The sequence below is a fragment of the Pan troglodytes genome, chromosome 22, assembly GCF_028858775.2.
Source record: "Pan troglodytes isolate AG18354 chromosome 22, NHGRI_mPanTro3-v2.0_pri, whole genome shotgun sequence".
In the NCBI taxonomy this organism is placed as follows: Eukaryota; Metazoa; Chordata; class Mammalia; order Primates; family Hominidae; genus Pan; species Pan troglodytes.
The window spans coordinates 21,860,310-21,886,795 of NC_072420.2; the positions used below are offsets into that span (position 1 = coordinate 21,860,310).

At 36.1% G+C, this 26,486-nt stretch overlaps 1 long non-coding RNA gene across 1 annotated transcript in view; it reads left to right on the forward strand.

The window, feature by feature from the left end:
* Positions 1-2,334: 2,334 nt before the first annotated feature.
* Positions 2,335-26,486, forward strand: part of LOC134809223 (uncharacterized) — a 134,278-nt gene continuing 110,126 nt past the window's right edge. Inside the window, exon 1 of the long non-coding RNA XR_010154399.1 lies at positions 2,335-2,432. This is a non-coding gene — a long non-coding RNA (uncharacterized LOC134809223). The remainder of the gene's footprint in view (positions 2,433-26,486) is intronic.

A 26,486-nucleotide genomic window follows, 5' to 3' on the forward strand; every position in this document is an offset into this window, starting at 1 on the left:
CTTTTCTCCTTTGTTCACAGAAGGCAATGGATAAACCCATGTCTATATCACAATTCCAAAGTAGCCAACTCATCATTGACGCTCGTGGTTCTCTCAACAAGTATCATTCCTTACCAGTCCTTGTGTTGCTAAGCTTCTAGCTATTATTCCTTCTGATTATTTTTCTTACAAAAGAGGATATAGTGGCATTTATACGAAGGCTATTTCATGAAAATTTACCTTGGTGCAAGTGATATGAGCTATTAAATCCATCTTTTGGCCAGATATTCCATTCTGCCTTAGAAAGCCCAATACTAATCCAAGAAAGACATGGAAACATGAAATTCACACTTATTTCTAAGAGTTGTAATTGCTGTGAGTTTTCAGCATATCTTAGCCCATTTGGAAGAATAGCATTTTCTTGAGGCTTTCTTGAACCCAGAGAGCTTTTGGAATAGTACTTTCCAAGGAGTCTGAGATATTTCTTTATTTTATTTTAGGATAGCTTTGGTGCTTTCTCTGAGGGTGGCTTAGGGTAAACGGCATTGAACAAGATGGCCTTAAAATTCCCCTTAGCTTGTCTGAACTTTATACAGGCTTCTTTTTGTCTCCAGGTAACTGACCTCCCTCTCACTCTGGACCAGGTGGGCTAACCACCCAGGAGGATCCTGACCTTCCTTCCCCCTATCCCTTACAGAACCCAGGTTACACAATCACAGAGCAAAACATTCCAAGCAAGAGTCCCTAATCACAAACTTAATATATAACTTAATGTACTTGACACACCCCATTGATCAACCTCCCTGCAACATCCTATGTTACTTTTCCACTAACTCACTACAGCCCTTAAAAACCCTACCATTCTTTGTTACAGAAGAGGTAAGTTCAGACTTCATTATTGCCTCTCTCCCCATTGCAATAGTCTTGAATAAAATAATAATTGCCTGTTTGAGATTGTCTGATGAAATTTTTCTTGACAACCATGAATAAAGGCAGTGATGTTACCATACCTGTTGCATGCAATGCTTGAACAATGATATACAATAGGAGGATTTGAGTGACACCTTGCCAGTGATCACTTCAATAAATATGAAGTGGTGGCTTCTTTGTAATAATTTTAATTCACTTTAACAGATAACTGGAAGTTGTATTAAAAGATAGAGACTGAGAAACACAATAAAAGGATAATAAGAAAGTAATAAGTTTGCCAATTAATAGAAATTCTCTGTATTAAGCTCTTACAGGACCCTTCAAAAGTGTTGAAATGGGAGCTGCAACAATGGACATGCACATCAAATAGAATGTCCTGCTGTAACTCTTATTTACTAATCTCTGCAGTTAATATCAATTACTACACAGCATCAAACCTGTTCTGCACTATATTGTTGATGATAGGACACCTGTATTCTAATTATTTTTGAAGTTAGAGACATGTCCAATGTTTCCTTTCAACAAACCAGTATACTCTGTGTGGACATGCTCCCACTGGCCTACTCTCAACAGGGTTCATAAAATAGGCTTACAACTGAGATTTATTTTTCTCTGTTCAAATGAAAGACATGCTGTATTCTGGTATTAATACCAATGAAGACTTTGGCTCTATTCACTCTGCAAATGATGCCCCCAGGGTAGATGAGGAAGAATCTTCAATCAATGTGTGCATAGTTTTGTATTGGCTTATTTATTTTAATTTCAGTGTCCATAACTCCTGGCACTATTAGAATATTCAATTATAATTTAGTCCAAAGTGCTATAAAAATAATTTTCTCTTAATTACACTATGTCCTTTTATCTGCACATTATTTTAAAAAAATAACTCAACGTATTCCACTTATGGTTATACTGAACAACAATATGACTTTTCGAGTCTTTGGCAAGTCAATGCATATTTTCTAAAGAAACCTTAATGTAATTATTATTTCAAATGTAAGTATAATTTCTTCCAGAGAAACCCAGGGAAGAACTGGAATAAAGTATTAATGAGAAAACCTCAACGAAAGTACACACTAAAATATTCTAATAAATAAAATATAATCAAATTATCAAGCTGGACAGTCTGACTCCACAGTCCTTGCTCTTAATTATTTTGTTCAGAAGATACGTTAAGAAAATGCGCTTTCCTTCAAAAAAACTCAGACGGGGCGCGGTGGCTCACGCCTGTAATCCCAGCACTTTGGGAGGCCGAGGTGGGCGGATCACGAGGTCAGGATATCCAGACCATCCTGGCTAACATAGTGAAATCCCGTCTCTACTAAAAATACAAAAAATTAGCCGGGCGTGATGGCGGGCGCCTGTAAACCCAGCTACTCGGGAGGCTGAGGCAGGAGAATGGCGCGAACCCGGGAGGCGGAGCTTGCAGTGCGCCGAGATCGCGCCATTGCACTCCAGCCTGGGCGACAGAGGGAGACTCCGTCTCAAACAACAACAACAACAACAAACTCACAGATACGTAGGTAATAAAGATAATACTTGGTAACAATGAATGGTAGTAAGTGATTATGGGACATTTACATTTGGTAAGCCTAATATGAGTTAACTAACAACAATAGTAATATCAAAACTAATAATAGTTCTGGAAATAGTAAAAGCTAACGTGTGATTAGCACTAATCATGTGCTGGGCCTTTTTCTAAACACCTTCCCTAAAGTATTTTTATGTAATTTTTATTTAATCCTTTTTAAAGGATACATGAGATTTACGATGAAAAAATGGAAAAAAAGATATGTAGTTTGTCCAAGGTCATATTTGCAGTAAGTGAGAAAACACCTCCTATATTTTCCGTTCATTATTATTACTTCTTTGCAGAATATTGATCTCAGCTTGGGGAAAATTTATACCACACTTTTGTTTCTTTTCCAAGAGTTCATAATTTGGTGTACAGCCACCCTTATGTGTGTGTCTGAAATAGTCTTTAAGAATTATCTCTGGTAAAGTAAAACAAGAATTAACTTACTGAATTCTAAGAAAACGTGCTATTGTCAAAAGTTTAAGGAGATTCTTCCTAACAATCTTCTCACACAAAGACACACACACACAGAGACACACAGAACACACACCACAAAAACACAAACATACACATGTTTGGGATTCTTACATCTCTGCAATCTTCTCACACAAAGACACACCCACACAGAGACACGCAGAACACACACCACAAAAACACAAACATACACATGTTTGGGATTCTTACATCTCTGCAATCTTCTCACACAAAGACACACACACACAGAGACACGCAGAACACACACCACAAAAACACAAACATACACATGTTTGGGATTCTTACATCTCTGCAATCTTCTCACACAAAGACACACACACACAGAGACACGCAGAACACACACCACAAAAACACAAACATACACATGTTTGGGATTCTTACATCTCTGCACTTATAGATTAAGCTATTATTTTTATTTTTAAAAGCATTTTTAATATGTAGCACCAAACACAGTGTCACTAAATACATTTTCTGGATTGAAAAATTGAACTAAAGCCTAGGTGTATTTCACTCAGACTAGAATATCATCAATGACCCAATGAATTTTGCGTTTGTGCCACTCATCACTTACCATTTTCCTTTAAATGTTTTGGAATTCACTCTGAAAATATACAGAGGTTGCATGCTACAGTAATTTCTGCAACAGATAAGTTTTTACTTGATCCAACACATTTTCGGTTTTGTTTTAGTTTTAGTTGTTGCTGTCTTGTATAATTTTGGTAAAGGAGTTACCATGAGAATTCATTAGAGATTTTTTTTCTTGTCAAAATTGTTGCAGGCTAGGTTCTCTCATGCTGATTCATGTTAGTTTTCTCATATTAGAGGAGATGCATAACACATGTGTTTTGAATTGTATCTTCTCTACTACCTAGAAATGCTTTTGTATCTTAAAGGGGGGTAATAGCTCCCCCTTTCACATTATCTATTAAGTCTCTTTTGTGGCTGTTACAGGTATTCTAAAGGCACAGACTTTGATGTACCATATTAGGGCTAACCTCTCAGAAGTGGAGTTTTTTTTTTCAAGAAAGCACAGTTTGAAAAGGCAAAGAAATATAGCTTCAGTCAAAATGGTTTGATAAAGAGCCAATGATTTTCCTTTTAGTGAAACAATCTGAAAATCTTAGAAAATCACATTCTGAATGTCTGAGTGGTTATATTACTATTTATCTCACTCTAATTAAACAGACTTATAAGAATATTTACTACTCTCTCTACCAGATTAAACCAACCAGACCTTATTAGTTCAATATATCTAGAGAAATATCAAACAAGTATATGTATACACACACACACATATTTAACTTTTATTTCAGGTTCAGGCGTACATGTGAAAGTTTGTTACATAGGTAAACTCATGTCATAGGGGTTTGTTATTTCATCACTCAGGAATTAAGCCCAGTACCCAATAGTTATATTTCCTGCTCCTCTCCCTCCTCCCACCTTCCACCCTCAAGTACTCAAGGACACCCCAGTGTCTGTGGCTTTATGTTCATACATTGTCATCATTTATCTCCCACTGTTAAGTGAGAACAACGAGCAAATGTATTTTATCAAAATTAAGACCAAAACATCTTGTTTTAAAATATATGCAAATAGTTACTGGCATTAATTATGATTAGACCTAATGGAATCTTTTTATAATTTTGTGTCTGTTTTAATTTGCATTGCCACTTTCAAAATAATGGTTGTTCTCCATACCTTCTGGTCTGATAGCAAAACTTTTTCTTCTATACTAAAGATCAGCATATAGAGAATATCCTGTATGACAAAATGTGTTACTTCATCTTAGGTTCTCAACCCCATACACTCTTGTCACCTTTGTAAAGTGAGAGAGCTGTTAACAGCAGTGGTCTAAGAGATGCTGACTGAATGAAACTTCATTTTCAAGTGCATTTCACAGCACTTTGTCATGACAAGTCCTTTCTTATTTGATGTGCTCTCAGAGACTGCCAGACAGGCCAAAATGGTAACAGTTCATTATCATTTGGATAAAACTTCCCTAATTATTAAACAAAGTGAACGATACCTAGAAATGTATGGCAAGAAGGGAGAGGAAATGAACAAATTAAGAACTCTAAATAGAACAATCTAATGTGGGGTTTTAATTTGAAAGCAACAAATGACGGGCCAGCGTTTTCAATTAACAAATAATTTTGTTACAATAATTCTTTTCTTATAGTATTTGTTTTGGTTGTTCTTACTTGATTGGGAAAGATGAACCTAATAATTATGTAAAAATTACGAACACCTGAAAATATACACTTCTATTTCACAGGCAGATTTTAGAGTTGTTGTACAAACAGGATTTTAAAAATATATTGCATAGTCGGGTGCTGTGACTCACTCCTGTAATCCCAGCACTTCGGGTGGCCGAGGCGGGTGATCACCTGAGGTCAGGAGTTTGAGACCAGCCTGACCAACATCGTGAAACCTCGTCTCTATTAAAAATACAAAGATTAGCTGGGCGTGGTGATGGGCACCTGTACTCCCAGCTACTCAGGAGGCTGAGGCAGGAGAATTGCTTGAACCCAGGGGTGGAGGTTGCAGTGAGCCGAGATTGTATTGCATACAAGCTAATACTTTTATAGCTTCTCATTGAATATTCTTCATATTCTTGCCCAATTTATGTCCCATTAAAAAAAAAAGTCTTAAAATCCTTCGAGGTTGCCATATAGATTTACAATGTGAGCTTACACGTGTTAGAAAGTGATTATTTTGTAGATTTGTTTTGTTTTGGTTTGATTGCCAGTCATGCAGAGTATTCTGTGTATGAAATACCTTTTGCAAATTGAAGCTTACTAAGAATTAATAGAATCTTAGCACAATAGGCTTGGAATACATATTTACTTTTCCATCAAGGTCAGTTTTCTCAAGGCCTTACTAACAAGTGAGATTCAACTTACAATTGCATAGACAGAAAGTGATCTGTCCTTTTTTTGTGAAGTTTCATTATTCAATATTTGAACAGATAGAACTGCACATGGAATAAATATCAAAAGGCACCAACAGGGCTATATCAACATGCTGGAGTCTCTTCATCGGTATCCCACAGCTTCTAGACTCTAATATCATAGATAAATTTTATTATCAATTCCTCTCTATTTTTCCTGAGATGTAATATGCTTTTATAAATATATGCCTAAGTACTATAATATTTAATGCTTTTTAAGTATCATAGCTTAGATATAATATACTATCAGTATGTAGAAAGCTCTGTCATTTATTTTAAAGGAAGCTTAGTATTTCATTGAAAGAATGAACTTTAATGTGTTTTAAATAAGCATTTAAATATTTTTGCCTCAGGAGGCTGAGGCAGGAGAATTACTTGAACTCAGGAGTTTGAGAGTATCCTGAGCAACATAGAAAGACTCTTTATAAATAAAATAATATGAAGTATTTTTCCCAAAGTTTTCTTTTTACAGACAAAATTGCAATGGATATCTACATTAGTTTGGATTCTACCAGAACCTGATAAAAGGACTAGGGTACAAATAATTTATTTGGTAGTCGTCTCAGAATCACATGAAAGGGATTGAGGAAGACACATGCGGAAAAGAGAGAATCTAATAAAGAGTGTAGTTTCAAGACACTTACCACTGTGGGAAACTGCAGCTCAGTGTTGCTGGGGAACTGAGGCAGACAGGGTAGAACATGCCTTAGGATTATTCCAACTCAGTGGCCAGAAAGCTAAGCATGTATCCAATAATTCCCCATCCACTACAACATTAATTAAAGGAGGCCTACAGGAGGTTTGCTCTCTAGTAGTTTTGGATTTCTTTGTGTATGGTCTGACCATGCTCTCAGAGTCAGAAAAAAATCCTCAGAAATAAAATGCAGACTTTCACATGAAGTAGCCTTCTTCTTGTAAAGATGTAGAAAGAATATAAATAGGGAAATTGAAACTGTCATTTACATTATCCTTATTGATATGTCTTTTTGTGCAGGGGTAGGGCATGTCCATTTTTGGTTTTGCAAATGACCCTCTGTACTCCCACTGGCAATGTATGATTCTTTCCATTCATTTTTCCAATCACAGAAATTTAATCAATTTCTTGATATTTGTTAATCTAATAACTGAAACAAATGTTCTTTTACTTTAGTTTCAATTTTCACTAATTTCATTAAGGTTGACGTCAAGCTATTTTTTTTTAATAGTCTGGGTCACTTTTTTTTTTTTTTTTTTTTTGAGATGGAGTTTCACTCTTGTTGCCCAGGCTGGAGTGCAATGGCGCAATCTCTGCTCACTGCAACCTCTGCCTCCCAGGTTCAAGTGATTCTCCTGCCTCAACCTCCCAAGTAGCTGAGATTACAGGCATGCGCCACCACATCCGGCTAATTTTTGCATTTTTAGTAGAGATGGAGTTTCTCCATGTTGGTCAGGCTGGTCTCGAACTCTGGACCTCAGGTGATCCGCCTGCCTCAGCCTCCCAAAGTGCTGGGATTACAGGTATGAACCACTGCACCCGGCCGGAAGTCTGAGTCACTTTGTTTTTCCATGAACTGTCTGTTCACATATGTGACAATTTTAGAAGTCAGATGGTTGGTCTGTTCCTTACAATTTGTACAAGCTCCTCACATATTGAATAAATGAAATATTTATGATATAAAAGGAATTATAGTTAACTAGCATCATTCAAGTGTTTCAGGTGTTTAAGACTGCAGAAAAAGAGCACGGACTTTCACAAACTGATTGGTACATGGATATTATTCAGCTCAGGGGATAAACTTTCAAATTTATAATATACAAAGTCCTATCACTTTACATTATCTCCAGCAACTTGCATGGTTTAAAAAATTATCTCATACTATTTCCCATGCTCTAATTTTTTAAATTTTATTTTTAATTGACACGTAATAATTGTCCATATTTATGGGATACATAGTGATATCTTCATACTATGTATATATGCTTAGTGATTAGATCAGAGTAATTACCATATCCGTCATCCAATTGTACACTTAATCATCTCAAACATTTATCATATATTTGTGTTGGGAACATTTAATATCCTCCTGCTAGCTATTTGAAACTATATATCATTGGTAACTATAGTCATATAACAGTGCTATGAAAATTAGAACTTATTTCTCCTATCTAGCTATAACAGATCTTTCCCTATCCTGTTGGGAACAAGCCCCCCCCCAAAATCTGGCCATAAACTGGCCCCAAAACTGGCCATAAACAAAATCTCTGCAGCACTGTGACATGTTCGTGATGGCCATAAAGCCCACGCTGGAAGACTGTGGGTTTACCGGAATGAGGGCAAGGAATACCTGGCCCGCCCAGGGTGGAAAACCGCTTAAAGGCATTCTTAAGCCACAAACAATAGCATGAGTGATTGTGCCTTAAGGACAAGCTCCTGCTGCAGTTAACCAGCCCAACCTATGCCTTTAATTCGGCCCACCCCTTTGTTTCCCATAAGGGATACTTTTAGTTAATTTAATATCTATAGAAACAATGGTAATGACTGGCTCACTGTTAATAAATACGTGGGTAAATCTCTGTTCAGAGCTCTCAGCTATGAAGGCTGTGAGACCCCGATTTCCCACTTCACACCTCTGTATTTCTGTGTGTGTGTCTTTAATTCCCCTAGCACCGCTGGGTTAGGGTCTACCAGACTGAGCTGGTCTTGGCACTATCCCCCTTTTCCCCTATCTTTCCAGACTCCAGCATATTGTGTTTTACTTTTTGCTTCTACAAATTCAACTTTGTTTAGCTTCCACATGAGTGACACCATGCATTGTTCATTGTGTTCCTGGCTTTCGTATTTAACACAATGGCCTCCAGCTTCACTTCTGTTATCTCAAATGATGGAATTTTGTTTTTATGGCTACATAGTATTCAAATGTGGTGTATATGCCACATATATTTCATTTGTTGTTGGATCCCTAGGTTGATTCCATATCTCAGCTATTGTGACTAGTGCTGCAATAAACACTGAGAGGCAGGAGTCTCTTCGATGTACTGATTTCCTTTTCTTTGAACCAATGTTCAGTGCTTTGGTAATGGATGATATGGTAGTTCTATTTGTAGTTGGCAGAGGAACCTCCATACTTTTCACCATAGTGTCTGTATTAGTTTACATTTCCACCCATAGTGTGTAAGAGTTCCCTATTCTCCACATCTTCACTAGTATTTGATATTTTTTGTCTTTTTGATAGTATCAATCTTAATTGGGGTGGGATGATATCTCATTGCAGTTTTGATTTCCATATCTCTGAAGATTAGTGAAGTTGAGCATTTTTTAATATATTTGTTGGTCATTAGTATGTCTTCTTCTGAGAAATGTCTGTTCAGATCTTTTGCCTATTTTTTAATTGGATGCCTGGTTTGTTTGTATTTTCTTTTTTTGAGATGATTAAGTTCCTTGTATGTTCAGGATATTAAATTCTATCAGATAAATAGTCTGCAAATATTTTATCCCATTCTGTATGTTGCCATTTTACTCTGTTGATTGGTTTCTGTGCTTTACAGAAGCTTGTTAGTTTGATAAAATCCCATTTGTTTAATTTTGCTTTTGTTGCCTGTGCTTTTGAGGTCTTATTCATAAACTATTTCCCCAGACTGATGTCTTGAAGCCCTAATTTTTAATATCAGAAATATTTGACAATTTAATAGAGTGCTTACTATTACAATAAAGTGGTACTAAAGAATAAACATCATTGCAGAACAACGCAATACAAAAGAAGCAGGGAGAATAGAGGTGTTTGGCCTGCAAAAACCTTAGAAGACTCTGTGGAAACAGTAAGAATTCAACCAAGACTTGAAAGGAGTAAGATTTAAATGGGAAAAGAAAAGTATTTAGAGCATGACTCTTCTAAGAATGGCATAAGAGAAATCATGACTATAGATGGATTAGTATGTTGTACTAGTGAGAAGACCAGTTGGGCATCTATTAAAAATACTGATGAATGATAATGAATTCTGAAGACCTTGAATATATTAATGCTTTGGGCAATAGAAGGTCATTGGAGATTCTTGAATTATGCAGAAGAAAGGTGTTTTAAAGGATATTCTCCAAAACTAACCTGGGATATCAATGTGATTTGTATTGAAAGAAGGTGAAAAAGGAAATAGAGACACCAGATAAAATAATGTATTATAAAATATCTACTTAAAAGAATTGCTAAAGAACCAGGTGTGGTGGTGCATGCCTGTAGTCCCAGCTACTTGGGAGGCTGAGGCAGGAGAACTGTTTTAACTCAGAAGTTCAAGTCCATCCTGGGCAACATAGTGACACTTTATCACTGAAAAACTTTTTTTTATTTTAATAAATAAAGTCCTATGTCACTTAATTATACACTTAAAAATTGTAAAGATCGTAAATGTTATATGTGTATTTTACCTTAATTAAAAAATTGGCCGGCCATGGTGGCTCACGCCTGTAATCCCAACACTTTGAGAGGCCAGGGTGGGCGGATCACCTGAGGTCAGGAGTTTGAAACCAGCCTGGCCAATATAGTGAAACCCCGTCTCTACTAAAAATACAAAAATTAGCTGGTGTGGTGGCAGCCACCTATAATCCCAGCTACTCAGGAGGCTGAGTTAGAAGAATCGCTTGAACCCAGGAGGCAGAGGTTGCAGTGAGCTGAGATTGCACTACTGTACTCCAGCCTGGGTGACAAAATGAGACTCTGTCTCAAAAAAAAAACAACAAAAATTAAAAATAAATGAATAAATAAAAATACCTCAAGATAGTGAAAAGAAAAAAGACTTGGTAAAATTCAAGTGGCTCCGTGATATGTGTACAAAACAATAAACTGAATGTCTTTTAAAATACACATTTCAGAATGATCAGGAAAGATCGCATCATTGTATAATTATTTTATTTAAACTTTCAGTCAAAAACTCAAGGATTATTCTAAGAGTATAATTATAGAAAAGCATTAAATATATATTTGTCATCCCCTTAATATTCCAATATCTCATTGTAAGTGTAAAACACTGTCAAAATTTAATACTCAAACTGAGATTTAGTACCTGTATGCTGGTTTGATTAGGCAGATAAAAAAATGTATTCTGTAAAACTTTATAATGGGGATTTTGAGAAGTATAGTTTTCTAACCTAATTTTGCCTCTGCAACATTCAATCTGCAATAGAATTTTGGGATGATTTCAGTAACCTCTTTCTCATTAGAGAATGAAATATTCAGTCAACTAGAACATTAAAAGAAACTATTGCGCTCTTCCTCTAATGAGAGGAAGAACTTCGACCACTCTGGTTTGAGCTGGATTAATGAACAGATCCCCTTTTCCTTACTGAAGTAGCTGTGATTGACCCTAACTTTTCTTGCCCTAATACAAAATCATGGAGATGTGATTTTCGGGGCATCCCAATTTGCTGGCTCATTAATTCTTATTTTTATTTGATGGGTTCCTAGGCACTAGTGCCTCTGCTTCTTTCATCAATACTACCCTCTCTTTAACTTGATCTTGGTGCTGGCCACTTGAAGTTTTGTACCACATGAGTGTTGATGAAAGCTCATGGAAATAAATCAATTCATCAGAACTGTTGTAATCAGATATACAACATCAACTTTCTCTTTTTGTGAAAAACTAATGGGTTTGGTAACAAAGTGGCTATGAAAGGCAATTGAATGAGATTTTCAGTTTATATTTCTCATTTAGCCCAATGCTTTTCTTTAAAGTATGTGTCACTGAAAGACAGTGTTCAATATAAAATTGCGTTTGTCATACCATTGAATATGTATACTCAAAGTTCTATTGATGATGTAATAATTTGTTTTAATGTTAACTTTATGTTTGAGAAAAATAGTAAGAATATTTAGTTATTTTAAGGTAATTACGCATTATCAACTGGAATCAATGAATATTTCAAAGCCACCAGAAATCATAGAAAATTGAACAGTTGTAGGGGATTAGTTTAATATCAAATAAGAACCAAGAACTTTGACACAATTATTTTTGGTGTGGCAAAGATTGCTAGCTAACCATCAATCCCATTTTTCTTCATTTTGGGCACACAAGCTATATTTTACATCCTCTCTTACAGTTAAGAGGAGCAATATGGTTAAGTTCCAGCCAATTAGTTCTAGCATTAGCAGCTTCCATGTGGTGTTAAAACTTTCAACGCAGACTGCAAGAATTGAGGCTTGTGAGCCTCCGCCTAGATTTCAGAAGATGTATGGAAAAGCCTCAATGTCCAGGCAGAATCCTGGAGAACATCTATTAGGGCAGTGCAGAGGGGAAATGTGTGGTTGGCATCCCCACACAAAGTCCCCACTGAGGCACTGCCTAGTGGAGCTATGAGGAGAGGGCCACTGTCCTCCAGACTCCAGAATGATAGATCCACCAGCAGCTTGCACCCTGCACCTGAAATAAAACGTAACGTGACACACACCAAAAAACTTCCCACAAACTAGAATTCACCTCCACCCCGACTTTGTGACGTTGGAAGCCAGGCTTTAAAGATGAGGAGGCCAAAAATACAAAGGGTGACACAAGCCTTAACTTGCCACTTGAAGTCAATCTGCCTGTCAATGATGCATATTAATTCCGAGCTTTCCATGAGTGAGAGTTTACATTGTTTTAAACGGTTGGGATTTTGCAATTTATTGTTAAACAACTAGTTTAATCTTAATTAAAATACTCAGAAAGAGTTCTTAGAAAAGCTGTCTTAATATATTTAGGCTGCTTTAACAAAATACCTTAGATGGGGTAATTTTTCAATAATAGAAATGTATTTCTTCAGTTCTGGAGGCTGGGACATCCAAAAACGAGGCTCTAGTAGATTTGGTGTCTGGTGAGGGCTTGATCCCTGCTTCATAGATGATGCCTCTTGCTGCATCCACACATGACGGAAGCGATGAACAGCTCCTAGTTCCTCTTTTATAAAGTTGTTAATCCCATTCACGAGAGCTTCACAATCTATGTATTTTTAACAAATTTAGCATTTACACCTGTAATCTTAAAGGTAACTTATTACCTGCAGTCTTTGTCTCCACATATGCACAAATTAAAAGTATACATTCCCTGTTCAAATTACTATGTAGTTTCTGTCTCCTAATTAGACCCTTATTGAAACAATAAGATTAAGTGGATATTCTCTGAGATACCCAGACATAATTCTACAGGATACCTTAATTGTCAGCAGTCATAACTGTTCTCTACAGATAGGAAATATCTGAATGCGCTGCTGGGATATCTAATCAGCCCCAATGACACTGATAACTAAGTTTCTCCAACTAAATAGTTGAACCACATTACCCTACAGTGAGGCACACAGGAGGCAAGTGACATCCACAAGCCTAGGATTTAAACTCAGGTTTTCATTCTTCACTTTAAATGTAAACAGACAACAAAGGATTACGAAATATCTGAGGAAAACTTCTTTAAGAAAAAGGTGAACAAAACAAAGAGAAAACAATTTGAGAAGTGAAAATTATGTAAAAAGGAGAAAAGTTAAAAATAAACTAGCATTAATACTATGAGAGTTAAGAAAACATAACACATGGCAACCATGAAAAAAATGATACTATATAAAAGATCAAAGAACATTTTGGTAATTGAAGCATAAAAACATAAAGCAAGGGTAAAATAATTAATAAATTAAACAGACAAATTGGAATATAAAGTAGACAAAATCTCCCTGAAAGAGAAAACTTTTTAAAATAAGAAAAATAGAAGATTTGATATCAGAAGACTGCTCCAGGTAACCCAGTATTTAAGCATGTGCCATTTCAGAAAGAGAATAGAGAGGGGAGAATAATATACATAAAATAAAACAGAATGTCTCCATAATACAAGAACATAATTTGACATGTCCTGCATAATGTTTGGAAGTGGAACTATATCGGGACCGTCACGGTGGCTCACACCTGTAATCCCAGCACTTTGGGAGGCAGAGGCGGGTGGATCACCTGAGGTCAGGAGTTCGAGACCAGCCTGACCAACATGGTGAAATGCCGTCTTTACTAAAAAATACAAAAATTAGCCTGGCATGGTGGCACGCACTTGGAATCCCAGCTACTCGGGAAGCTGAGGCAAGAGAATCACTTGAACCCAGGAGGCAGAGGTTTCTGTGAGCCAAGATCATGCCATTGCACTCCAGCCTGGGTGACAGAGCAAGACTCCATCTCAAAAAATAAAAAAAAAATAGAACTACAATCAAATGATGAAGTTCCAGGACATTGTGGACAAAGAGAAAATGCCGTAAGATATGAGGGGAAAAAATAGTCACATACAAATAACAAGGGAGCACAATGCCCTCAGGCTCCTCAGTGGTGACACTGGAAGCTACAAACAATGAAACAGTGCCTTCAAAATGTTGGATCCAAGTTGCTTTCAACTTTAAATATTAATCCAAAACTAAACACTCAGGAAAGAATAATTACATTTTTATTTCACATTTCTAAATATCTTTCTCCCATTTGTCCTTTTAGATGGTTCTGGTGTATGTGATCCAGTAAAACAAAGTAGCTAAAGAAGAAAGAGGAAACGTTGGGGTATATGAACTAGATATTAAGTCCCCAGGATAATTCTTAAAGGAAACCTCAAGATTTCATCTGTGCAACAGACATGGAGGGTAACCAGGTCAGAACAGATCAGCCCCAAGTGCTCCAAGAGGCATCTTTAGAAAGATGAAATTGATGAAACGTCTGATGGGTAGGAATGTTGCAAGAAGAGATTTAGATATAAACAAGTGCTGTGGAGCATGTACATTACAAGCTAAGCAAATCACCACCACCAACACCACAAAAGATAACTATGAATTACAGAAATCATAGAAAATTTACAGAAAAATAAAAGTATAATTTACTTCATAACTAGTTATGAATAGTGTTTGCATTGTTTTCATAATATAAACATTGATCTAACCAAAATTACCATGTAACAGGATTGAGAAGACGAGAGCATTTAAGTAAGTAATGGGCGAGGAAGACTAAAATTTAATTATTCTTCTATGTCAAAAATCAATAATGTTTAAACCTAAAAAATCAAAAGTTACCAACCCAATCACAAAATTTAGCAGTGAGGAGGTAAATTGAAAGACTGAACTGATGGAGAAGGAATGATAGAAGAGAAAGGAAAAAGAAGTGGAGAAACAAACCACTCTCTCTTTCTTTCTTTCTTTCTTTCTTTCTTTCTTTCTTTCTTTCTTTCTTTCTTTCTCTCTCTCTCTCTCTTTCCTTCCTTCCTTCCTTCTTTCTTTCTTTCTTTTTTTTTTTTCTGACGAAGTTTCACTCTTGTCGCCCAGGCTGGAGTGCAGTGGCATGACCTCGGTTCACTGCAAGTTCCGTCTCCTGGGTTCAGGCCATTCTCCTGCCTCAGCCTCCCGAGTAGCTGGGACTACAGGCGCCCGCCACCACGTCCAGCTAATGTTTTGTATTTTTAGTGGAGACGGGATTTCACCGTGTTAGCCAGGATGGTCTCAATCTCCTGACTTCGTGATCTGCCCACCTCAGCCTCCCAAAGTGCTGGGATTACAGGCGTGAGCCACTGCGACCGGCCTCCACTGGTTTTCATGAGAAGCCTTGCGGAGTTATTTTACGCTTTGAATTATATGAGTGCATTAATGTCATAAAAAACACTTTAAAAATATTAATGTCTCTGTACTTGTGGATTAAATTTGAAAAATGTTGTTCTAATCACCTGTTAGATTATTTCACATTTATCATACATTTTGTAGCAGCAGTTTGAGGAAATATTGATTATGTTAACTAACTTAAAATATATAATATAATGAAAGAAAAATTATTCGTGTGGTATAGGAATAGTTTTGCTATTTACTGTAAACACCTTTTTCTCTACAATTCAAAGATAGTCTGGCCATCATTTAGCCAGAATGTCAGGTTCTTTAAAATGTGACCTGTAATGACAGAAAAATATATTTAGCTATTCTTCATAAAATATGTTCATCTTTACTAGAGTTTCACTTTTTGTAACCAACAGCTTCATTTTATTATTAGCATAATCTAATTTCATGATAAAATAGGTAATGTCTTCAAGGGGTATACTTTCTATTTTTATTTTTTATTTTTTTCTGGAGATGGAGTCTCTCTCTGTTGCCCAGGCTGGAGTGCAGTGGCGTGATCTCAGCTCACTGCAACCTCAGCCTCCCAGGTTCAAACGTTTCTCCCACCTCAGCCTCCTGAGTAGCTGGGATTACAGGTGCCCGCCACCATGCCCGGCTAATTTCCCTATTTTTAAGAGAGACGGGTTTTGCCATGTTAACCAGGCTGGTCTCGAACTCGTGACCTCAGGTGATCCGCCCACCTCAGCCTCCCAAAGTGCTGGGACTACAGGCATGAGCCACCGTGCATGGCCGCGGTATACTTTTGAATGCCCTTGTTTCAGTCAAATGTTGATGGTATTACGTAAATTGGAGACACAATTTTTTTAAGAGCTGAACTTAATGTGTTTCCCATTACAAAGGTCAATTAATAATAATTCTGTAAGAGATTAGTGGGTATAGTGGGTATACCAGCATAGTAAGCATAGTACCTATATCAGCACACAATTTGTCAATCTCCTCAAACTACTGATCTGGAATTCACTTATAAATTGCCTCTTTATCTATGGCTGTTTATGTTTTAAACTTTTATTTGTCTGGCCTGTGAATTAGTAGTCTCTAGTTAAAAACACATACTTTTAATTTGTGCATATGTGGAGACAAAGACTGCAGGTAATAAGTTACCTTTAAGATTACAGATGTAAATGCTAAATTTGCTAGGATACTATTTATTATTGTAGTTCTTCTATTTCACTTCTCATTTAAAAACTACAAAACCTCTATCCACATGTTGCTTCAAATTAAATTTGGTTGCAGACTAAAAAAAAGTTTACCAGTTAGGTAATGTAAATAGGATTTTTTCCTGTTTATGAGGAAAGAAAGGACAGTTTTACTGCTTTCGCTTTATCCAGTCACACTTTATCTAGGAAATGGATTTCATTAAAAATACTTCTAGGAAAATAAGAGGGGGCTTGTTGCCCTTTATAGCTCCTCCTGAATCGAAAGTTTTTTTGTCTTCTCCACAGCTATTTCTTTTCTGTCCCATTTCTGGCTTCCAGATTTTAAATTAGTAAAACAAAAAAAATGATTCTAGCAACTTGGGTTTTCAAACAATTTAATAAGTTGCCTTAAATATTCTTTATCTTCTTTTCATTGGACTTATTCAAGTAAAGATTGGATAAGTTTTTTTGTCAGAAATCTTTAAGGAAGAGTTCCCATATTTGAAAGGAAACCAAATCACAGTAACTCCAAAATTCCTTCTAATTCCACATCATTATGGTTTTGAAGTCACCAACATTCTTACAAATATTTCCGTATATCAGATGAACCTAACATGATGAGTTTAGGGTGGCAATAAAGTCTAGAATAGATGAATATACACAAGTGGTTATATTACAAAATGTACACTACAACATAGCTACAATACAAGGTGATATTACATGCTTTATGTTTTCAGACTTTAAGTTCATCCTACATAATTTCAATAATAATGAACTTTTAATTTTGGCCAATTAGTACTGTGCAGGATATAGAATAATTTGAAATTATCAGCCATTATCCTTAAGGTTCATTCTACATGAATGTTAGATAATTATGCTTTTTAGCTAATTACAACTGCGGTAATTGAATTTTGGACATCAGTGTCCATATAAAGCATTTTATAAAGAAATAATGGATCCTAAGGTCTTACGAGCTGTTGGACAAAAATCACTGTGGAAAGTTCGATATTTAATCTCGCTACAAGCAAAAGTTGGAAGTAGAGAATTCCGTTGAAAGAGCAGCAATATCTTAGCAGTTCATCTGAATAGAGAATCAAAAATGATCTTGATCCAAGTTGTGTACATCTAAATATAACAACGTCTTGCCACTAACTAGAGACTGCGCAAAATAAATACACATAACCGGTGAGATGAAATCTCATGTTTGTATTGAGACATGCGCATCATGGGCCTGGAAAGGTTTCAGCAGGACTAGTAATATTCTGATATTATACAAAACCTGTGTTCACCTGTTAACCTGACTGAATATGTCATGGCTTGTTGTTTGTTTGTTTGTTTGTTTGTTTGTGGTGAAGAAAATATGTGATTTGTTCCCTTTGTCTTTGCCTTTTTTTAAAAATGTAAACAATGGGTCTATCATTTGGTATTTAAACCCTCTCTCTTTTATTAGCTCACGATTTCTTTTTTAATAGTACAGATGTTTTTGTTTTTCTGTAATGTTTCCTTCAGGGATTTTTTTTTCCACATTTCATTCATTTCTTACTCCTTCAACCCTCGTGCTGATGCTGACCATTCTCAAAGGTAAATCACCTGACATCTAAAACTGCTTGACAACATCGAGAGCATTTCTAAAATCTATAAGAACAGCACTTTAAATTTTAAAGGATTTTTCCCTTCTTTCTGAGTAACGGTAAATCTGGTTGATGTCAATCTTGGACTGATAGTGTTGAAGTCACTTGGAAGACTGCATTCATTAAGTAGTTTTGATGAGAACAGAGTTCTCTTAATGCATTTTCAAAATGGATAAATGCAACATACACAACAGAAACTAAGTATTATTCTCAAAGAAAAGGAACTACTTTTTTTGGAGTTCAAAGAATGTTTGCTAGATTTATGTTTTAGGTCTTTATTGACAAAAAATATATTAAATATTTTTGAAACCTCTTTTAGTTGAAAACAGAATGATAGTTGAATATTCAAGCAGGTAACTATTCATATAAATAGTTTTATTCATAAAAATACCTGATGGCAAACATATATTTCAAATAAAAGGGGTGCAAAATGTTAATTTTCTTGAAACGGAGAATAACTGCTAATGTTGTTACATTATTTATGACATTTATAGTCCAAAATATTTTCTGTGAATTTGGACTTTAAAACACGTAGGAGTCCCGCTGGAAATTCACACTTAATAATTTGCACCCAAACTCCATAAATCTACGGTTTCCACAAAAGCCAGAGTTCATTTGTGTTGCCATAAAGGAATACCCGAGACTGGTAATTTCTAAGGAAGAAAGGTTTATTTGACTCATGGTTCTTCTGCAGGCTATACAAAAAGCATTGCAGTGGTATCTGCATCTGGTGAGGGCCTCAGACTTCTTCCACTCATGGTAAGGGGAAAGGGAAGCTGGTATGCAGAGATTATTTGGCAAGGGCAGAAGCAAGAGAAGGGAGGGAGGAGTCAGGATCTTTTTAACAATCAGTTCTTGTGGGAACTAATAGAGCGATAACTCACTCATTACCTCAAGTACAGCACTAAGCCATTCATTAGAGATTCCCCTCCCATGACCTAAATACCTTCCCTCAGGCCCCACTTTTAACATTGGAAATCAGATTTCAATATGAGATTGGAGGTGACAAGTATCCAAATTATATCACCAACCTTACTTATGCTGATATTTGTTTAATTAGAGTTATATTTGTGCTTCTGTTTTAAAATGTAATAGTTGCTCAGTTAAACTGCAGACCTTACCCCTGAGATGCAATTGTTACCTCTGAGGTCTTAAGTAACTTGTTCAAGATCATGCAACTAGCACATCATCAAAATAAGGATAGAAGTCCAGGCATCTACCTGATGTTTATGCTCATAATGACTTTGCTCTAATCCACGGATTTAAGAAAAGGAAGTTCAGAGTTTTCAGCCTATATAAGCAGAACTCAGTATCAAAGTATAGTTTGATAATGCATGATTTTATAAATTTAACTATACATCAGGTGAAAGATACCTCACTTTAGAGTAGAAAACTCAAATGCTCAGAGAATATGGGAAGCATTCCAAGAACAATCTAAAACAAAATTAAATACAGATCAAGCAAATTTTATCTTTAAAGTAAAATTAAAAGTGAACCAGCTGTCAAATAAAATGTAAGAATGAAGTAATGATTAGTGATATTCATACGGTTTAGTCAGTGGTTGTCACCATAGCTGAAGACTTTACTCATAATTCTACAAATAGTGTTGGAAGTGTGTCTCTTGAGAAAGAGGTAAAGCCAAGTGGTGATTTTTTTTCCTTCAATTTAGGATAAGAAAGCAATGGATGAGGAATTAAAATTATAAAAAAAAGTAATTGATGGCAGAATTTCCCAGTGCAGGCATTAGCATCAATAACCTAGGATTCTGGATTATATTTTCAAAGAGTAATATGGAAGAAAAGAAGAATGAATAAGAATTGAGGAGATAAAGGGGAGCAAATTGTGAATTGCTCAGGCTTGATGTGGATATGTTCAATTAGTTAAAGCGATGTCTTTCATCCTGTGAAATTGTCATGACAGCGAATTGAGTAATCCTTCAAAAAGGAAAAAAAGCTTCTTAATGAATATTTAATTTTTCTCTTGAAAAATGCAAAATCCTTCTGATGTACACTGTTATGGTTAAACCGATAAGTAAGAACAACAGCAACGGAGAAAGGAACATCAAATTTCCATTTGATGATTGCTTTTAAAAATGTGTGTGAACTATCATATAATAGATCTGCTGCCATAGGCATCATTTTGTTTCTATGATTATTTTAAGCAGGTTTAATAAGTTCTTCTCTTTACTTGATAATTACCAGCAGTAGACATGACAAAGTTATTAAAAAGTCAGCAAGGTTGTGTATGAAATCTGACATCTTTGTGGAATCCCAAGAGTATTTCCACCCCATTTGTAAAGTTTGTTTAGCTTCTATTACATAAAATCTTAAAAAAAACTGCTTAATCCATTTTTAAAAATAACAAATAATACATGTTATATGACAGATTAACACATATATATTTCTCGTTTCTCCTTGATTTAAGAATAAAAGTATTTATGCAGCAGGAGTCAGCAGCATGCTGTAATGTAGTAACGATCTGATCAGAGTGAAGTACATATGTTTTCATCCTTAGAACTTGCTCTGTCTAGGCAAAGTGGACTTACATGGTTTTCACTCCTGTGTGGTGGCCCTCATTAGTGGCCACCATAATTTATAATATGTGCAATTATAATATTTATAATATGTGTGATTTGTTTATATGACTGGACCCTCCCAATAGGTTCACTTGCCGCTGCCCAAATAGAGCTGATTTATCAAGACAGAGGAATTGCAATAGAGAAAGAAAGAGTTTAATTCACGTAGAGCCAGCTGAACAGAAGACCAGAGTTTTACTATTACTCAAATAAGTCTCCCTCAAAATTTAGAGAGTGGGGTTTTTTAAGGATAATTTGGTGGGTATGGGGCCAGGGAATGGGGAGTGCTAACTGATCGGGTTGGAAATGAAATCATAGGAAGTCAAAGCTGTCCTCTTGCACTGAATCAGTTCCTGGGTAGGGCCCCAAGACCACATGAGCCAGTTTATTGATCTGGGTGGTGCCAGCTGATCCATGGAGTGTAGGATCTGAAAAATATCTCAAGCAACAATCCTAGGTTTTGCAACAGTGATGTTTTCCCTAGCAGCAATTGGAGAGGTTTTGAATCTTGTGGCCTCTAGCTGCATGACTCCTAACCCATAATTTCTTCTCTTGTAGCTAATTTGTTAGTCCTACAAAGGCAGTCTGGTCCCCAGGCAAGAATGGGGGTGGTTTCAGGAAAGGGCTGTAACCATCTTTGTTTCAAAGTTAAGCTATAAACCAAATTCCTCCCAAAGTTAGTTTGGCGTACTCCCAGGAATGAACAAGGACAGCTTGGAGGTTACAAGCAAGATGGAGTTGGTTAGGTCAGATCTTTTTCACGGTCATAATTTTCTCACTGTTATAATTTTTGCAAAGGCGGTTTCATGACCACCTCTATTTTTGAAAGACAAAACATACAATTTTAAAAAGAGAACATTTTCAAAAATAACTTCTAGTCAGGATTTTTTAAAGCAAAGATGATAAGAATCTACATATAGAACTCAATCTTGTTTGAAATTAGGAACCCAATATTATAAATAGCATGATTTATTAATAAATGTAAGTTCTTGATTAGGTTGGGCCCGACATCTCTAACTTGTATAATAACTTCCCAATTCTTCACATGAAAACTTTATTTTCATTCAAATGAAAAGCGGGCTTAATATAGTTTTGGATCAAATTTTTCCCCAATCTTGGAAGCTCTGAGGCTATTGTATCATGCATGATAGAATCATGTACACTTTATCTGTTCCTGCAAGCAAATTATTAGTATTTTTTTGAGAAACCATTACAGAATGTGTTAATAATGATAAATTACTTAAAATTCTGATTTAAAGGCATACAACATATTATGGATAATAAGAGCTAACATATATTGATTATTCCTGTGTGACAGCCATTCTTCTAAATGTTTTATGTGTATAACTCGTGTAATGCCCACAGCAACCCTGTGAGATAAAGTGCTAGTTCCTGTTGCTGCTGTAACAGATTACTATAATCCTAATGGCCTAAAATAACACAAACTGATTTTCTTATAGTTTGGGAGGTCAGAAGTCTAAAATGATTCTTATGGGGCTGAAGTCAGGGTGTTGATAAGGATGGTTTCCTTCTGGAGGCCTCCCTATAGAATCTGCCTCAGGCCTCTTCCAGTTTCCAGACGCTGCCAACATTCCTTGGCTTCCAGCCACATACCCTAAATCCCCTTCTACTGTCACATCACATTCTCCTCTTTTGTAGTACAGTCTCCTTCCGTCTCCTTCTTATAAGGACACTGTTGATCCAATAGGCCCACCCAGATAATCCAGTGTAACTTCCCTATCTCAAGAACCTCAACTTAACCACATCTGCAAAGTCCCTTTTACCATGGAAGGTAACACATTTACAGATCCTAGGGATTCTGATGTGGGCATCTTTGGGGCACTATTATTCTGTCTATCACAGATAATTATTATTCTCATTTTATAAATGAGAAAACTGAGGTTCAGCTAGAGATCAAATAACTTGTTTAAGATTATACAACTAGTGAGCAGTGAAGCCTGAAATCAAATACAGTGAGTCTCCCACTCTTGGCCACTGTATCATTCTGCCTTTATGTTAGTTGGAGGGGAATAAAAGCACCAAATGTAAAATCTTGGATTATCCAGTGTAGCTCTTATTTCCAGAAAAAAGGATCCTAATACTGAGTCCAGCCTGAAATGGGCTCCCTAGGTGTGGATGACCTGCGGCCCTCATTAGTGTGTACATCAATAATAATGTTAACAATGTCTATGTCGGTTGTCCCCAGGCTCCTTTGGTGACAGAAGTATCTTTCTGGCTCAGGTGTCCTCGATAATGTGCAGCCACCAAGGCAAACTTCCTATGATGCCTTCATTGCTGAGAGTCTACCTTGTGTTCCTGTAATAGCAGAGCTGTGTGTTCCCTCTTCTCTGTGGCAGCCTTTTCAGACTCCCGTGTGTTCCCAAATCACCTGAGGAACTTAGTATGAAAGTGACTCTCTGGACCCATAGCAGACCTACTCGTTCAGAACATTCAGAATCTCCCAATATGGGGCCCAGATAGGGGTGTTATAGCAAGGTTTTCCTGTTTATTCTGATGCATGCCAAATTTTGATTGTCACTCTTGGATTATGTCCTGATTCGTAATCTAAAGCAGTTGTTCACAATATTTTCCCCAGGGAACATTTGCCAACATTTTTTGGAGATAATTTTTGCTCTCTCAAATGGGAGCATGCTATTGGCATCTAGTGAGTAGAGGCCAAGGATCTTTCCAAACATCCTACAATCCACTGAACAGCCCCTGATAACAAATAGTTATCCTGGCCAAGGGGAACCTTCTTAAAGCATGTGAAGAGATGAGGAGATAGTTTATTCTTTAAACTAAATCCAGTATTCTCTGTGTAAATGTGTTTCTTCACATCAATACCATTTAGTTTTGAGTCTGAAGTGAAAAAAAGGAAACAACACGATAAAAATTGAGAAACTTTCTACATGTATAGTGTTAGGAGATATTAAGCTTTCCATGCTAATATTTTTTAAAATGTTTTATTAAAAGTAACTCTGTAGTCTACTGTCCCCCAGAATGGACTCTAGGAAATAGCTGAGCAATCTTTACTCTAATTGTGGTTCACTGTCATTGTATGAATGGTTTCAGGTCTCTGATATAATAAGCAAGAGATTGAGGCTGGGCACGGTGGCTCACGCCTGTAATCCCAGCACTTTGTGAGGCCAAGGCAGGTGGATCATGTGGTCAAGAGATCGAGACAATCTTGGTTAACATGGTGAAACCCCATCTCTACTAAAAATACAAAAATTAGCTGGGCATGCTGGCGTGCACTTGCACTCCCAGCTACTAGGGAGGCTGAGGCAGGAGAATCACTTGATCCCAGGAGGCGGAGGTTGCAGTGAGTCGAGATTGCGCCATTGCACTGCAGCCTGGTGACAGAGTGAGACTCTGTCTCAAAAAAAAAAAAAAAAAAAAAGCAACAGATTGAGAGTGGTCATTTACAAATTTGTACCATTAGTCATTGCCAGAATACCTCAGCTTGATCCCTACAAGCTGTGTGTCCATGGACAGGTTAATTAACCTCTCCAATCTCAGTTCCCTTGTCTATAAAATGAATGCCAATTCAGGAACTCAAATAGCACACAGATTCTTGCATCTGTAAATGACAAAGGAGACGAATATATATATGGAACCCTATCTGTTTTATGGGGAAGTCTTTTTATTGAGAACTTATTATGCATCTAGCACTGTGTTTAAGAATGTATAAACATTCCTCCTCCATTTTTCCCTCAGCCTCATTTTTTAAAATAGCAAACCTAAGAGAAGACAGTATTTTTTAAATTAATTCTGAGAAGCTCTACACATGTGCTTGCTTCCAAGAGACGTAAGGAGATTTAAACCGTAACAGTGGGGGAAAAAAAAAAAATCTCTGTGCTGCTGACTTTCTGGTGTCAGGACAAGAGAAGACATTAGGATTTTATATACGTTGCCATTATCTTACACTGTTAAAAAGTGAGATCTTCAGTAATGAATATTTGTATTTTGAACAGCTAAGAGACTGAAGAATCTAGACATATAAAGTTCGTTAATTAAATTATCCAACAAAATTTCTATTATTGATTTACATTATTCTAGACTATTGGAAATACAAAAAGAGAGGAGAAAAAGCCCATGATTGGTTCGGTTTCTCATCTGAGGCAACTAATCTTTTCTCTGAATACCCACAAAAGTACCAGAAGTAAGATAGTAACCCAGGTCTGTAGGTTGTGAAAGATAAGAAACGATAGCTTTGGATTTTGAAATATGTATGTTTAAAATCTGTGTATTTTAGTCAATGCTGCCATTTTCAACCTTAGGAAACAAAATAATACTTAGGAAACAAAATAATAAACTTTTGTTATTCAAAATTTATAACACTAGATGAAAGTAAAATCACAACTTTCAAATTTTTAAGGTTATAGTATTTCTACTTCTAAAGTTATTCAAACTTAAATCTGCACTAAGACTTTTGGAACATGGATATTACTGTTTCACCCTACTGGCCAGAGTAATAATTGATAATCAAGTATTGCTCTTGACGGAAGTAGAGAAAAAGAAAAGTACTAGAATATACTGAAGTGTATCCAAACAACCTGGTCACTTAACCTCCCCAAGGATTTCTTCCTACCTGTGACTTTATTTTGACACTTGACTCTAAGTCATTTTTGAAGTCATAGCATTGCCTGTTGTGTCTTTAATAGAAGCCATAATAAATGATTCTCATTTTTAATTGTTTTAGGCTCACAGAAAACCTGGGTACCTGAAATACCTAACATTTTATTTATTTTAATTAGGCGGAAGCTGCAATTCATCCCTTGCAAAAATATGCCACAGGCAAAAGCTATTAAAAATCTCTGTGACTCTGCACACCCTACTCTTGTTTGTAAAGGTGGACCATTAAAAGGCAATTTGCTACATGTGGGGTGAATTGCAAGGCACATAACATTTACAAATATAAGCAATTAAATTGAAAACCACTCATTTCTGTTATAATACTCAACCATATGACATTCAATCTATAAATACTAAACTTAAATTATATTTAAGGTACAACCAAAGTTTAAGATGAAGGGGCAATTCCCTAGAATGCAATTTGAAAGTAAAATTTAGAAAAGTAAATAAGAAAACAGACTTGAGGAAAAACTATTTATTAAGCACAATACTCTGCAATTTAAAGTAGAAAATGTATTTATAGTTTGCGGTGTGGACCTCAGTGGATTTCAAATGCTGTCAGTGTAAACATAAACAGAAGTCATACCCTTATGTTTTAAACACCAGAGTGTGGAGAAGCAACCTCAATTTAAAAAAATCGCAGGAAATTCTTCAATGCAACTTTCTTGGTATGGGATAGTCCCTTCAAAGTAAAAGGCATATTTCTCTTTGTATACTGGTTACTGTTATTTAATAATTTTGATAAATTCAACAAGTAAAGTATCTTGATAACTGACAAGGAAAAATAATTCTTACTGAAAAACTTTATCCCATTCTTCGCACCTCATCCCCAATCATATTGGTTGTTAGTTCCAAGTCTTTTTGTTCATGCTTTTATTTTAATACAAAATTATCCTCCTCGTTAAGATGGTTGCTTGTATTACCAAAACTATTGTTGGTAAGATGAAAACAGAGATGCCGGGGGTGGAGTAA